The sequence below is a fragment of the Coregonus clupeaformis genome, chromosome 10 (assembly GCF_020615455.1).
Source record: "Coregonus clupeaformis isolate EN_2021a chromosome 10, ASM2061545v1, whole genome shotgun sequence".
NCBI classification, from domain to species: domain Eukaryota; kingdom Metazoa; phylum Chordata; class Actinopteri; order Salmoniformes; family Salmonidae; genus Coregonus; species Coregonus clupeaformis.
This window is the reverse complement of record NC_059201.1, coordinates 57,478,535-57,493,530: the sequence shown is the minus strand read 5'-3', so window position 1 is coordinate 57,493,530 and position 14,996 is coordinate 57,478,535. Positions and strand designations below refer to the sequence as shown.

At 38.8% G+C, this 14,996-nt stretch overlaps 1 long non-coding RNA gene across 1 annotated transcript; it reads left to right on the top strand.

Moving 5' to 3' along the window:
• The first annotated feature begins 9,655 nt into the window (after window positions 1-9,655).
• LOC121576039 lies at window positions 9,656-10,060 on the top strand. The gene is made up of 2 exons (XR_006002411.2): window positions 9,656-9,738; window positions 10,017-10,060. It is a non-coding gene; the product is annotated as an uncharacterized LOC121576039 (long non-coding RNA).
• The last annotated feature ends 4,936 nt before the right edge of the window (window positions 10,061-14,996 follow it).

Genomic DNA, 14,996 nt, shown 5'->3' with positions numbered 1-14,996 from the left:
TTTTCCAACAGTCTTGAAGGAGTTCCCACATATGCTGAGCACATGTTGGCTGCTTTTCCTTCACTCTGCTGTCCGACTCATCCCAAACCATCTCAATTGGGTTGAGGTCACAGACAGTGTCACCAGCAAACCACCCCTACACCATAACACCTCTTCCTCCATGCTTTACGGTGGGAACTACACATGCAAACATAAACTGAATGCTTTCATCATTTTTTATGTTTCAATTCTGATTAATTTTTCATACAATTCAGTATTACTATTTTTCAGTTTCAATGTGCATTACTTCACTTTCACTTCTCAAATTGGCTCCATACAGCAGAAACAGTTAAGCAGCATGCACTACACTCTCTCCCTTTATCTTCATGGTGTTCGCTGAGGAGAGGTAGCTACAGGGCTTGAGGGTATTTGGTCAATTAAGGGCGTCCCGTCATCCCGGGGATGATGATAAATATGTCTGGGACGATTCAAAACAGACATTGGGACAGTTCTGGGACGATAGATCCAAAGTTCATACAACCACTGAAAATCCCAAAAAGCAATGAGGCTGATGCAACAGATCAGAACGTTTACCTTAAAATGTTGATAAACTATTATTTCTTCACATTATAAGCACAGCAATATGCACACAGCAGTAGGCTACTCAGGAATGTTCCAAAATACAATTAGCGGGAACCAGAGCCATATACAGTGCATTCGGAAAGTATTCAGACCTGTTGACTTTTTCCACATTTTGTTAAGTTACAGCCTTATTCTAAAATTGATTAAATATTTTTAATCTACACACAATACCCGATAATGACAAAGTGAAAACAGGTTTTTTGACATTTTTGCTAATTTATTAAAAATAAAAAACAGAAATACCTTATTTACATAAATATTCAGATCCTTTGCTATGAGACTCAAATTTGAGCTCAGGTGCATCCTGTTTCCATTGATCATCCTTGAGATGTTTCTACAAATTGATTGGAGTCCACCTGTGGTAAATTCAATTGATTGGACATGATTTGGAAAGGCACACACCTGTCTATATAAGGTCCCACAGTTCACAGTGCATGTCAGAGCAAAAACCAAGCCATGAGGTCGAAGGAATTGTCCGTAGAGCTCTGAGACAGGATTGTGTCGAGGCACAGATCTGGGGAAGGGTACCAAAAAATGTCTGCAGCATTGAAGGTCCCCAAGAACACAGTGGCCTCCATCATTCTTAAATGGAAGAAGTTTGGAACCACCAAGACTCTTCCTAGAGCTCGCCGCCCGGCCAAACTGAGCAATCGGGGGAGAAGGGCCTTGGTCAGGGAGGTGGCCAAGAACCCGATGGTCACTCTGACAGAGCTCCAGAGAACCTTCCGGAAGGACAACCATCTCTGCAGTACTCCACCAATCAGGCCTTTATGGTAGAGTGGCCAGACGGAAGCCATGGGGTAATGTGTGTAGATTGATGAGGGAAATAAACTCTTTAATCCATTATTGAATAAGGCTGGAACAAAACAAAATGTGGAAAAAGTCAAGGGGTCTGAATACTTTCCGAGTGCCTTCAGGAAGTATTCACACCCCTAGACTTTTTCCACATTTTGTTTTGTTACAGCCTGAATTTAACATGGATTATATTTAGATGTTTTTGTCACTGGCCTACACACACTACCCCATAATGTCAAAGTGGAATTATGTTTTCTTAAATGATAGCTAATGTATTGAAAATGAAACACAGAAATATCTAATATCTATTCACGAGCTCTCCAATGTGTAAATGTTTTGAAAGTTTAAAATGAGTAAAAGTTCATGAACATTTCATAAATGTATTCCTATGTTGTTGTGTAACTAGCAAACTATTGGTGATGAGATAATATTGGGTAAAAATAGTTTTATACCAAGTGATGCAATGCTAAGTTGGCTATTTTAGCTAGGCTAACATTAGATATCTGGATATTTTCCTTTTCAACTGCAGTTTCAGATGAGCAGCCCTCAGTGAGTCAGTGTTTACCCTAGTGAAAAATGTAGATAGTTCCCCCTTAATGGAGGTGCCAAAGAGGATGAAAGTGCAGGACATAAACATTTTGGGGGGAGTGCAGTCAACTTTAAGTAAATGAATGAATGGCTACATAGCTAACTACACTGTACAATTCATAATAGACTGGCACTATGTAATAATAATAATATGCCATTTAGCAGACGCTTTTATCCAAAGTGACTTACAGTCATGCGTGCATAAATGTTTGTGTATGGGTGGTCCCGGGGATCGAACCCACTACCCTGGCATTACTAGCGCCATGCTCAACCAGCTGAGCTACAGAGGACCAGCTAGTCAACTAGCTAGTAAATAAATAATTTAGCTAATTAAAAAAAGCTACATCTAATTCATGTTAATAAGCTAACCCCATCATTGTTAAGGCCAGCCATTTTTGTCATATGATAATGGTATTTGGTCATGATTATGGCAGGGCTCAAAGATAGACAATAGAGAGAGTGAGAGAGAGAGTGCACCACCCATGTTGAGGCAGGGAGAGGACAAACATAATTTGAGTTATCAGTTCAACTCCTCATCTTTTCTGACTGTAGCCCAAATGCTATAACAAAACAGTTGTTGCCTGCATTCTGATTTCATTTGGTTGTCATGGCAGGGTTCAGAGACAGTCAGTAGAGAGAGAAAGAGCACCACCCATGTTGAGGCACAGAGAGAGGACGAACAGGTCATCAGGTGACAATTTGGATTTTGCGTCATAAGGCAGTCTGGTAAAGCATATTGCACAGCAATTTACATCGCACAAAGATTGGAACTATCGGTTAAACTCCACATCTTTGCTGACTGTAGCCCAAGTGCTATAACAAATGTTGCCTGCATTCTGATTTAATTTGGTTGTCATGGAGGTTAAAGACGTGGCTGCGTTTAACAATGACACAAAACAGATTGATCCATGTTGCCGTCTGTCATATCCACCAGGAGAAGCTGGATACCATAGATAAGAAAACAATATGCCCAAATGTTATTTCTGGCAGTGACAGGCGTAAACAGGTATTTGGTACGTTTAAGTGAATTGAGACTGTAGATATGACCCCTCTCTGTACGACTATATGCCCACCTTTGTATAAGGTTGCAACCGGTTATTGACATTATTAATGTTTGTTATTTACTTTATGGTGAATGACAATGAGTTGTTGTATTGTTTAAGTCTATTGCTTGAGCATGATGCCATACGGATTGGTTTATTTTGAAGTCTATTGCTTGATCCATTTTGAAAAGTAATATTTGCATTGTCACTGAATTATTTTATGAATTAATACTGCAATTAAAGGGATACTTAGGGATTTTGGCAACAAGGTCCTTTATCCAGTGGTGTAAAGTACTTAAGTAAAAATACTTTAAAGTACTACTTCATTCGTTTTATGGGGTATCTTTACTTTACTTTACTATTCATATTTTTGACAACTTTTACTTTTACTTCACTACATTCCTAATGAAATTATGTACTTTTTACCCTATACATTTTCCCTGACACCCAAAAGTACTCATTACATTTTGAATGCTTAGCAGGACAGGAAAATGGTCCAATTCACACACTTATCAAGAGAACATCCCTACTGCCTCTGATCTGGCAGACTCACTAAACATTCATGCTAAGTTTGGAAATAATTTCTGAGTGTTGGAGTGTGCCACTGGCTATCCGTACATTAAAATAACAAGAAAATGGTGCCGTCTGGTTTGCTTAATATAAGGAATTTGAAATGATTTATACTCTTACTTTTGATGCTTAAGTATATTTTAATAATTACATTTACTTTTCATACTTAAGTATATTTAAAACCAAATACCTTTAGACTTTTACTCAAGTAGTATTTTACTGGGTGACCTTCACTTTTACTTGAGTCATTTTCTATTAAGGTATCTTTACTTATACTCAAGTATGACAATTGGGTACTTTTTCCACCACTTTCTTTATCTACTTCCCCAGAGTCAGATGAACTTGTGGATACCATTTGTATGTCTCTGTGTCCAGTATGAAGGAAGTTTGAGGTAGTTTTGCGATCCAATACTAACTAGCATTTGCACAATGACTGGACGTCTATGGGTATCTTCTAGCATGCTAGCAGATACCCATAGACTTCCAGTCATTGCGCTAACGCTAATTAGCAATTGCGCTAGTAAGCAACTTCCTTCAAACCGCACGCAGAGAAATAAAAATGGTATCCACAAGATTATCTGACTCTGGGGAAGTGGATAAAGGTCCTCATTTATAACCCATGAGGATAAACAGGTACAAAATACGAGACAGGAAATCCAGAGTTTATTATAATCAATGCCTCATTGGCATTTTTCCCCTCATGGCTTTATAACAGCATGAAACAATTTATCATGGCTCTCTGCCCTTGGAGTGTGTGACATCCAACTTCAAAGCGATACCCAATTGTTTACACCTCAGAGAGCACGTTTCGCATTTCTACTTACAATCGTCGCTCAGAAAAAGTTAAATTCATTATCATTTATCATTTTAAATGTTTTAATTTTGTTTTTTTGAATGGAGAGTGTGTCATACCTCTACTCCAGTTGTTTGAGCATGAAACCCCCCTTTTTCTGTCATAAAAATTTTACCCATGGAGTGTGGATGATAAGTAGGGGGTCCACTTATCTCCATTGATTTGGCTGTAGGGGAGAGTGAGTTAAATTGAGCCAAAGGAGTAAGTTGAGCCTCCCTAAAATTAATAATTTGACCAAATATTTAGGAAGAGGTCATCATTTCCTGAGTCTGGAAAAAGTGGTAAGCAAGTTAGGTCCAAAAAACGGATTTTCACTAAGTCAAATGAATTTATTGTGTTAGGTTTCATGATGCTTGTATCTAAACCAAAGTAGATCATTTTAAGATTGTTCTATACATCAGTTGGGGTCTCTATAAGCTTCAATAGGAGGTCCTAAACCTAGCATGAAAGTGCATCCTTGTAGCTGTGTGGGATAACATAGTCAAAATGTTTGTCTTGGGGCTAAATTAAGCCAATTAAGTGTTTTCTTCCCAGGTCTAATGCAAGGCATTATCGCTGGGATATGAGGTAACAACAGGGCCTGGCCTATGTTAAAAGTGTTTTAAAAAGTACAAAGTGTGATTTTGAGGCCTATCATCAGCAACTTTACCATTTGTATCCCGGGAAATGCAGTTTGGACATATTAGTGAAATTATGGAGCCCCTGTTCACTGAAAAATATAGCAATAACTTTCTGTGACCGCTCATTATGTTCATTATGTGACTCCTCACAATGTTTTACATAACGAAGCCCAGGCATCCCTATAAGGTCATAACCTACAGTTGTAAACGTCAGATCCTGCAACTCCTCCTGTGCAAATGTAAAACCCTGTCGTGGAGATGCATGCCCTGGCACAGTAATCCCAAAGGCTCCTTAAAGGACAATGGATTCTAACTGGTTCTCAGCGCGTAGCCATGCATCATCCCAAAAAGGCTGGCCTGCTTGGTAGACTTCTTTTAGACTTTGTTCAAAAGATGTGGATCCGCCCCTGCCTGATTCCAAATCTTAAACATTGCCCGAGCACATGATCTGGCTGGTATTTCTGTCGATTTGCAGGCAACGAGTGAGGAGCAGCTTTATAGCCTGCAGGGAAAAGTGAGAGATAAACGTTGATCCTGACAATCAAAAACTACAGAGGTAAGTAACTCTGGAAGCTTGAATGGCTTTTCTGTCTTTGAAGGCTATGGAAGACAAATCAACCAACAAAAGCATTATTAATGAAGCTGCACAGTTGCTCTGCTTTTTTTAGAGGCTGAAGCTCATATCACTCAAGAAGAGCATTTACTTTAACACTGTAAAACATTTTGAGTTGGTTCAACAAATTATTATTAAGTAACTGGTTCCACAGCTTTTTTTTTGGTTAGCGGGAACTTGGGAAAACGTTGGCAAAAATTCTGTCAACTTAAAATGATGTTTGTCCAAATTGTCTAAACTAGAAATTATTATCTTACCTAAAAAACGCTGTGGAATTAGTTACACACACACAGTGCTTTTAACATACAATGTTTTCAACTTACATATTTGACACACGTTGACATTGAGCATGTTCATTTATATAGTAATTCATATTCAACTGTTGTTCAACTCATGTTCTCACCTGGGATTTGAATTTACAACCTTTCGGTTCACGGCATTCCAATCTTCCTGCTATGCTACCATGTCTGTGTCAATGACTGATTTCACCTGTATTGCTACACTTTGCACTTCAAAGTAAATCTCAGCTCTTTTAAAAGTACACTCAAGAAAAACTATTTTATTTATCATAGTGATTAAGGAGTAACATTAAAATAGCTGAAATAGGTCAATAAAATCAATGATGAGAGAAGTAAAATTAACTGATAATTGACACAGACATGGGAGATTTCCAATGAAAACATTTATGTGGACATACAAAAGCAAAACCATTAATACTGACAGCAAAATGAAAAAAATAGCACATTTTGCATTGACGTGACTCAGAATCAATGCAGCACTTTTGTCAAGTTAATACTACTCCTTACATAATGTTAATACATCTCTCAAATAATTACATCGCTTTAAAAGTATTCATCCCTTAAAGAATGTAAACTAGCTTTGGTACTATTATTGCTCACACAAACTCTATTTGGCGCAATATTGAAAAACAATGCAACTGGGAATCAAAATGGCATGCCCATACGCCAATATTTCACAATAATGCTTGCGATCTGGAGGGCGGCCTTTTGCATCCCCCAATGGTCCAAATATGACATCCGTACCCTTGCTGATATCATGGATAGTAATGGTTTAAGAACATTCCATGATTTGATAGGCACATACACATTACCCGGAAACTCATTTATTTCTATATTTAAAACTTAGATCAGCTATTCTGGCCTATAAATCCCTTGGGAAATCCAACTACCGAACCATCCAATGATGGGATTCATAAATTAATTATCTAGGCTCCCGAAAGGACTAATCTCTATAATATACACTGACTGTACAAAACATTAAGGACACCTGTTCATTCCATGACAGACTGACCAGGTGAATCCAGGTGAAAGCTATGATCCCTTATTGATGTCACTTGTTAAATCCATTTCAATCAGTGTAGATGAAGGGGCGGAGACAGGTTAAAGAAGGATTTTTAAGCCTTGAGACAATTGAGACATGAATTGTGTATGTGTGCCATTCAGAGGGTGAATGGGAAAGACAAAATATTTAAATGCCTTTGAATGGGGTATGGTAGTGGGTGCCAGGTGTACAGGTTTGTGTAAAGAACTGCAACTCTGCTGGGTTTTTCACACTCAACAGTTTCCCGTGTGTATCAAGAATGCTCCACCACCCAAAGGACATCCAGCCAATTTGACACAACTGTGGGAAGCATTGGAGTCTGTTCTGAGGACAAAAAGTATGGTCCACAGATCTAAGTGAATCTGAACAACCCTTTAATTGGAACAGTATATGGAAAAATATGACCTTGGCATCCCATAATCCGAACTATCAATTTATACATTTTAAGTTTGTTCACAGACTCTATTTAAAACCAAGGAAACGTTTTACGATGAAATTGGCCCCAACTGTTCACTGTGTCCCCTAAATCAGGTAGGCACATTCCTTCATATGATGTGGGAGTGCCCTGCAGTTAGAAGTGCATGAATGTAAATATTCAGTGTGTTGCATCTACAATGTTACTTAATGATGATAGCTCCTTGTATCTCAATTAATAAGAGACGATTACTGCTGGCAGGCAGCACTGCCGCAAAACAAGATGTTGGCTCTTAGAGGGCAATTACCTCACCCTTTCCCAATTCACCAGTGGATACAGTTACTATTAGAAGCCCAACATATACAAATAAACAACCTACAAAGCCCAACACATACAAAGAATATATATATACACACAATTGTTTTACTTTCTTTGCTTTCAGGACCATGGGGAAGGGGTGGGTGGGTGGGGGGCTCACTTATTTTTGTTTATTTTCCTTTAATACAACAATGATAAATACTTTATATTTATGTACTTTTTTCCCCCAGGTGAATACGAACTAAATATAAAATGATATGAATTTGGATATTGTTACCTGTAACCCCCCAATGAAAAAAAGGCTAAATAAATCCATTTTTGGTCATTAAAAAACGATTCAACTCTGGTCAAAAAGCTATTTTATCATACATATTATGAACGGTTTATAACTTATTTTTGTATGGTGGACGCCATTTACGCATTGGATTATTAAGATTATATAAAAAGCTAAAGGCTTTGCGTGCATTCCTTTAAAATAAATTACTCCAACATTTGTCTCACACAGCATATGGGGCAAATAATGCAAATTACCTGCAGAGTAAAGATAATATAAACCAATTAATTGAATTTCAAATTTCACAACTTAAATTGAGCACATTAAATACAGTAAATTAGCATATTTTCTTTATGGTATATTTTCTTCATATAAATTCATGGCAATACAATTCATACAAGGTATTTAATACCTCACGATCAGATTCATTTATGTTAGATAGACAGCTTTGATTTTATTTATTTGTGAATATTTTATTTTGGATAATACTTTGTCTGAAAATCCTACCCACACAGGGTTATAATCCACCATTTTCATCCAGATTTTTTTGGGCCAGAATGAAATATCTTTATGTTCAGTTCCTGTAACCGTTTTCATAAATTTCATAACTACTAGGTATTATGATTTCAAATAAAAAATAATTGAAAATTAACGAAACTAAGGACATTTAGAGGAAATGCTATAGCTAATCAATCATTACATTTATTCTAGCTTTACAAGTTTTAAAGGCACTTAAGGGGGCGGTATCCCAGACACACTTATCCAGGATTTAAAAGCATTTTTTTAATGGAGATTCAAGTTTCAAGTTGTATTTGTCACATGCACAAGTACAGTGACATGCTTCACTTGCAAGCCCTACCCAACAGTGCAGTAGCAAAATTGGGTCGGAGCACGCAAGACGGCAGCGATACAGCACGGTGCCATCGTATATTCTCCATTTAGTTGGATTTTTTGTCCAGCACTCGGCTTAATCTGTGTCCTGGAAACCGCCCCTAGATGTCTATTTGAGGACTATTATTGAGACTACTTCCTTGCGTTAAGTTTAACTAATTTTATAAGCAAGAAGCAGCTCAGCTTGACTAGGCATAGGCTCCCACAGAAAGCTTCATCCAAGCTGAAAGAAACCGTATAGTGAAGTTATGCTGAGGACAGTCAAAACAGTCAAAGGCCTGAGATTGTATTCAAAATGTTCTCATTGTAGCACTTGCATGTTGGATACAGTTACAGAATTGGTCTAGATATCATTCTTTAAACATCAATGTAAAGCTTTATTTATGAAATGGATATGTGCTGATTATTAGATGTTTGTATTTTTTTTTGCTGTGCATGTGGTCAGTTTTGTGCCAATTATAGTTCATTTGCTATACAATAACAATCTTGAACTGCTGGGTAAATTGTGACATTCAAATCCTTTATCTGATATGAATATGTTTACAACCACAACACAATCACAATGGGCTCTATAGGCCTACTTTCTAACACTCTGTCCTCACTACAGTCTTTAGGCCGACCTTGCAGACAGAAAAGCACTGAGATGAATTCCCTGTTTCTCCTGAGCTGTCTAAGCTCTACCTGGTTTCTCATGGTATACTCACACATGGTACTGGAGGACAAGCTATCCACCAATAAGTCTTCTTTCTGGAGTCTACAGAATGGGAGCCTGTCAGATGCTCCACCCATCGTCATTGTAGGTCAGTTAATCATTAGGTCTGGCATATAATCAGTATGTGGAATAAAAATAAATGGCTGCTAAAAATTACTGCATTCTTTGAAATGTGCTGATATCTTGTAATATATCAATTTTGTTGTTGTTATATGCAGGAAATATTATTGTAAAATGCAGATACATTTTGCTCGGTATTTAAGTATTCCAAGGCTGACTTCAAAAGCATGACTAACACCAACCTTGATAAGCTGCTAAATTATATACATTATGAAAATATGTAAACTACATTTATTTTTCAGAGTTGCCCAAAACCGCAAAGAAAAAAAACAAGAAACCAAGAAAGGTAAACTATATTGTGAAAATAATTGTCAAAATTATGCATGTTTGTGTCATATTGATAAATTGGTGGAATTAAGTCTAAAATACACATAGCCAATAGTGTAAATAATGCTTATTGTGACATGAATGTAAAAACATTTCAGTGTGAATGAAGGCATGTTTCTACATGATGAAAAGTATGAGTGAAGTGGTAACACTTTACAATACGGGTACATTATTAAACATTAGTAAATGCAGGAGTTAACATGAATACATCATATATTAATGCATTTATCAAAGCAACATGCATTCTGTTGACTAGACTATTACTAAAGACATTCATGATCATATTAGTAAAGAGGTGAAAATGCTTCAAATAGCTCGTATGCTAATTAAGTTCATGTTATCTAAATATTAGTTGAGTCACTTTGTAGGGCCCTATTGTAAAGTGGACACTGTTAATGCTTTATAAAGTGTTGTAGGCTATTCATCGTTAATGAACTATGGCATTCATTCATGTTCATTGACGTACCCTTAGTGTAAGTGCAGGCAAGGCTAAATCATTAACCTTCTTTCACAGAACAAATTCAGCGTCAAAAACAAACGTCCACCTCCTCCCGCCAACTGCGTGCCATTGTGGGGAAGCTGCAAAACCCCTAATAATGTGTGCTGTGAGTACTGCGCTTTCTGCCACTGCCGCCTCTTCAAGACTGTGTGCTTTTGTCGAATGGGAAACCCGCGGTGTTGAAGACATGAAAGAAAAAGAACAAAATATTGGCATATTTACACGGAGAGAAAATGTCTATGAGTAGTGAGACATCTTGTTTGATGTCTCACTTCTGAGGATAATGACCAAGACTACTTGAGGACATAGCCTGCATGTGTAGGCATAAAACCACACAAATCCTTGGACTATCATTCAAAATTTGAGACATTACAAATAATTGGAATAATATTTATCTCAAAATGTAGATGTCTTATGAGGTAAAAAAGCGGCAGCAGACGAGTTCCAAAATGCTGTACTCGAATTTGCAAAAGGGATTTTAAAGAGACTATTGGCCTTGAACAGCCTTGGTGCCCTTTACGTAGGCTACCTTTCCATAAATGGAGAAGTTGACCTAGTCCAAGGCCTATTAAACCATAGCCTATATTAGCGGATATGCAACTGGTTTCCTGACAAAACTAAATACATTTCGTAATTCTATTCCATTAATAAAGACTTTGTTGTGAGACATGTACATGAAGCAGTAGCTTACACATCACGCCAGTGCTGAAAAAGTGACAGTGTGTAGGATTTACTGTCTTGAGTAGTTTTCAAGTCCAGGGGCCAAGTTGTCTGTCTCTTTGATAAAACGTGGCAAGCACTTTAAAAGAAGCACAAATTGTGTTCCCCTACCTGGTTTTCATAGATTGATGCTGCTAGTGTTCACAAGCTCATATTGATCAGCAGTGTTGTATTGCATGCATGTGATGGCTTGACCGACAGCAGAAATTTAACTAGCACTGGAGAAATACAAATGTTTTATAGTTCTATATTAATATGACATGTTAATTACAGAAAGACAAACTGGCAAAAGCACTCCAGGAACCAAAATGTCTGTTGAGTAAAATAAATAAAAAACTGTACAATATTTACAGCGAGGCATTTACTGAAGGCCAATAGTATTTCATTTTTCTATGGCAAATGGCTTGTATTAACACTTATTTTATTGATGTAACGAAACATCTAATCAACACATATTTTGAAATAAACTTCTATTTACATTTTTGGTAACTATTTATTTATGTGCATTGAAGTCATCTTCACATTTAAACACATTTGAACTGCTGTGCTTGTCAAGATCATGGCTGTGAATCATCACACTGCAGCAGTACTGGACGCCTGCTTTCTATTGCACTTGTGTTGCGCCCACGAAAGCGTAAATCATAGTCCACAGACGCTGAGACGGGATAGTCCTGCGTCTCATTGTGACATAGCTACGCAGCTCTGAGACCACCATCCACAGAAGCACAGCGCAAACACACACCTCTCCACAATTCCAAACCAACGCGGCTCCGGTATGTGTCCTCTTCATTTGAATGTGTTGACAGTTGGAGAAATTGCTTGAGCTGCTCTGAGAATTAGAAAAGTATGAAAGCCAACAATCCAATATTGTAGAACACTACTGTGCATAATAATACACGTTTTGGACTATGATAAACCCTTAAAAAGCCCACATGCTACAAAAACATTGCCCATCTCATCAGTTTCTCCTTAGGGGTTCAAGCAGCGAAGCTGGGTGAAACCCTATTGTGTTTTTTGCTGTTCTTTCAATTCTTCTTCCGTAAGAAAAAATTCACATGCAAATTCCCATGAGATGGTAAGACGTACAAGGTTGAGACTTTGCAAAAAAGGTTAAGGACCAAGGGCCACACCCTCTCAAACAATGCCATGTCAATTGGCCTGGCACATGAATGGATATGAGGATATACTCTGATGAATTGTGTAAGGACAATTGCAGAACACTTGCTTGCTTCTTTGACCCTGCAAAGTCGCGGTTACCAGAGGCAAAGTTCTGTATAGCCTCTAAGGTTCTGGTAGCGACAAGAAAGAAGATTAATTGTCCGAAAAGAGCAGCTAATAGTATGAGGATTCAGCTGATTTGATGCCACCTTTTAGTTTGCTTGAGCTTTGAGATATCAAATCAAATAAATTTGTCACATGCGCCTAATACAACAGGTGTAGACCTTACTGTGAAATGCTTAATTACAAGCCCTTAACCAACAATAAAGTTCAAGAAATAGAGTTACGAAAATATTTACTAAATAAACTAAAGTAAAAAGTAAAATAAAAAGTAACACAATAAAATAACAATAATGAGGCTATATACAGGGGGTACCGGTAACGAGTCAATGTGCGGGGGTAGAGGTTGGGTGAGGTAATTTGTACATGTAGGTAGGGGTAAAGTGACGATGCATAGAGGAACAGTTTATGACTTGGGTGACTGGAGTCTTTGACAATTTTTTGGGCCTTCCTCTGACACCGCCTAGTATATAGGTCCTGGATGGCAGGAAGCTTGGCCCCAGTGATGTACTGGGCCGTACGCACTACCCTCTGTAGCGCCTTACGGTCGGATGCTGAGCAGTTGCCATACCAGGCGGTGATGCAACCGGTCAGGATGCTCTTGATGGTGCAGCTGTATAACTTTTTGAGGATCTGGGGACCCATGCCAAATATTTTCAGTCTCCTGAGGGGGAAAAGGAATTGTTGTGCCCTCTTCAATATGTACGTATGGTCACTGTTGGGACGACGTCGTTGATGCACTTATTGATGAAGTCGGTGACTGAGGTGGTATACCCCTCAATGCCATTGGATGAAGCCCGGAACATATTCTAGTCTGTGCTAGCAAAACAGTTCTGGAGCGTAGCATCCGCGTCATCTGACCACTTCCGTATTGAGCGAGTCACTGGTGCTTCCTGCTTTAGTTTTTGCTTGTAAGCAGGAATCAGGAGGATAGAGTTATGGTCAGATTTGCCAAATGGAGAGCGAGGGAGAGCTTTGTATGCGTCTCTGTGTGTGGCGTAAAGGTGGTCTAGTTTTTTTCCCTTTAGTTGCACATGTGACATGCTGGTAGAAATGAGGTAAAACAGATTTAAGTTTGCCTGCATTAATGTCCCCGGCCACAAGGAGGGGCGCTTCTGGATGAGCATTTTCTTGTTTGCTTATGGTCTTATACAGCTCGTTGAGTGTGGTCTTAGTGCCAGCATCGGTTTGTGGTGGTAAAAAGACGGCTTGGTAGATAGTGTGGTCTACAGCTTATCATGAGGTACTCTACCTCAGGCGAGCAATACCTTGAGACTTCCTTAACATTAGACATCGACAAATTGACAAATAGACACACACCACCACCCCTCGTCTTACCAGACGTAGCTGTTCTGTCCTGCCGATGCACAGAAAACCCAGCCAACTGTATATTATCTGTGTTGTTGTTCAGCCCTGACTCGGTGAAACATAAGATATTATCGTTTTTAATGTCCCGTTGGTAGGATAGTCTCGAACGGAGATCATACAGTTTATTCTCCAGTGATTGCACGTTGGCCAATAGAACGGATGGTAGAGGCGGGTTACCCACTCGCCGACGAATTCTCACAAGGCACCCCGATCTCCGCCCCCTGTATTTCCGTCTTTTCTTCACCCGAATGACGGGGATTTGGGCCTGGTCTCGGAGAAGCAGTATATCCTTCGCGTCGGACTCATTAAAGAAAACATTTTTGTCCAGTTCGAGGGTAGTAATCGCTGTTTTGATATCCAGAAGCTCTTTTCGGTCATAAGAGACGGTAGCAGCAACATTATGTACAAAATAAATTAAAAACAATGCGAAAACACACACAAAATATGACAGTTGGTTAGGAGCCTGTAAAACAGCGCCATTGTCCTTCCAGTGAAATAGTTACTGGTATCAAAACTCTTTTAGCGCAATTCAGAATCCACAGCCGCAGAGCTGCGATAGACCAGCAGCCCATTGTGACATATTGTAGCTATCCGCCTCTGCGACCTCCCCAAAATTCCCAACCAACTCGGCTCTGTGCACTTGGCTCCCATTCAACTGATTGTGATGACATACACATTGCTTGAGCCTGCCTGAGAATTAAAAAAGTATGAAAGCCAACGGTTCAATATTCTAGAACATTGCTGTGCAGACTCGGACACTTTCAATGACAAAACCTTCCGGTAAACAGCATTCTATAGATCAAAGTCAGGCCAGTGGACCTCATGATTGAGGACTGAGCAGCTCAGAGCAGTGTAATGAGCTGGGCTGTAAACATTGACCAGGCCCAGCCAGTACAAGTCATAAAAGTGTGGAGCCAAAACACATCAACGGGAGGGAGTGACACTTTGGGTACCACAGCTGTTTCCCATTCACAGGCAAAATAAAAGAATCTTAGAAAAAGGTTGGTTGAGCAGTTACGTGCCGCAGGAA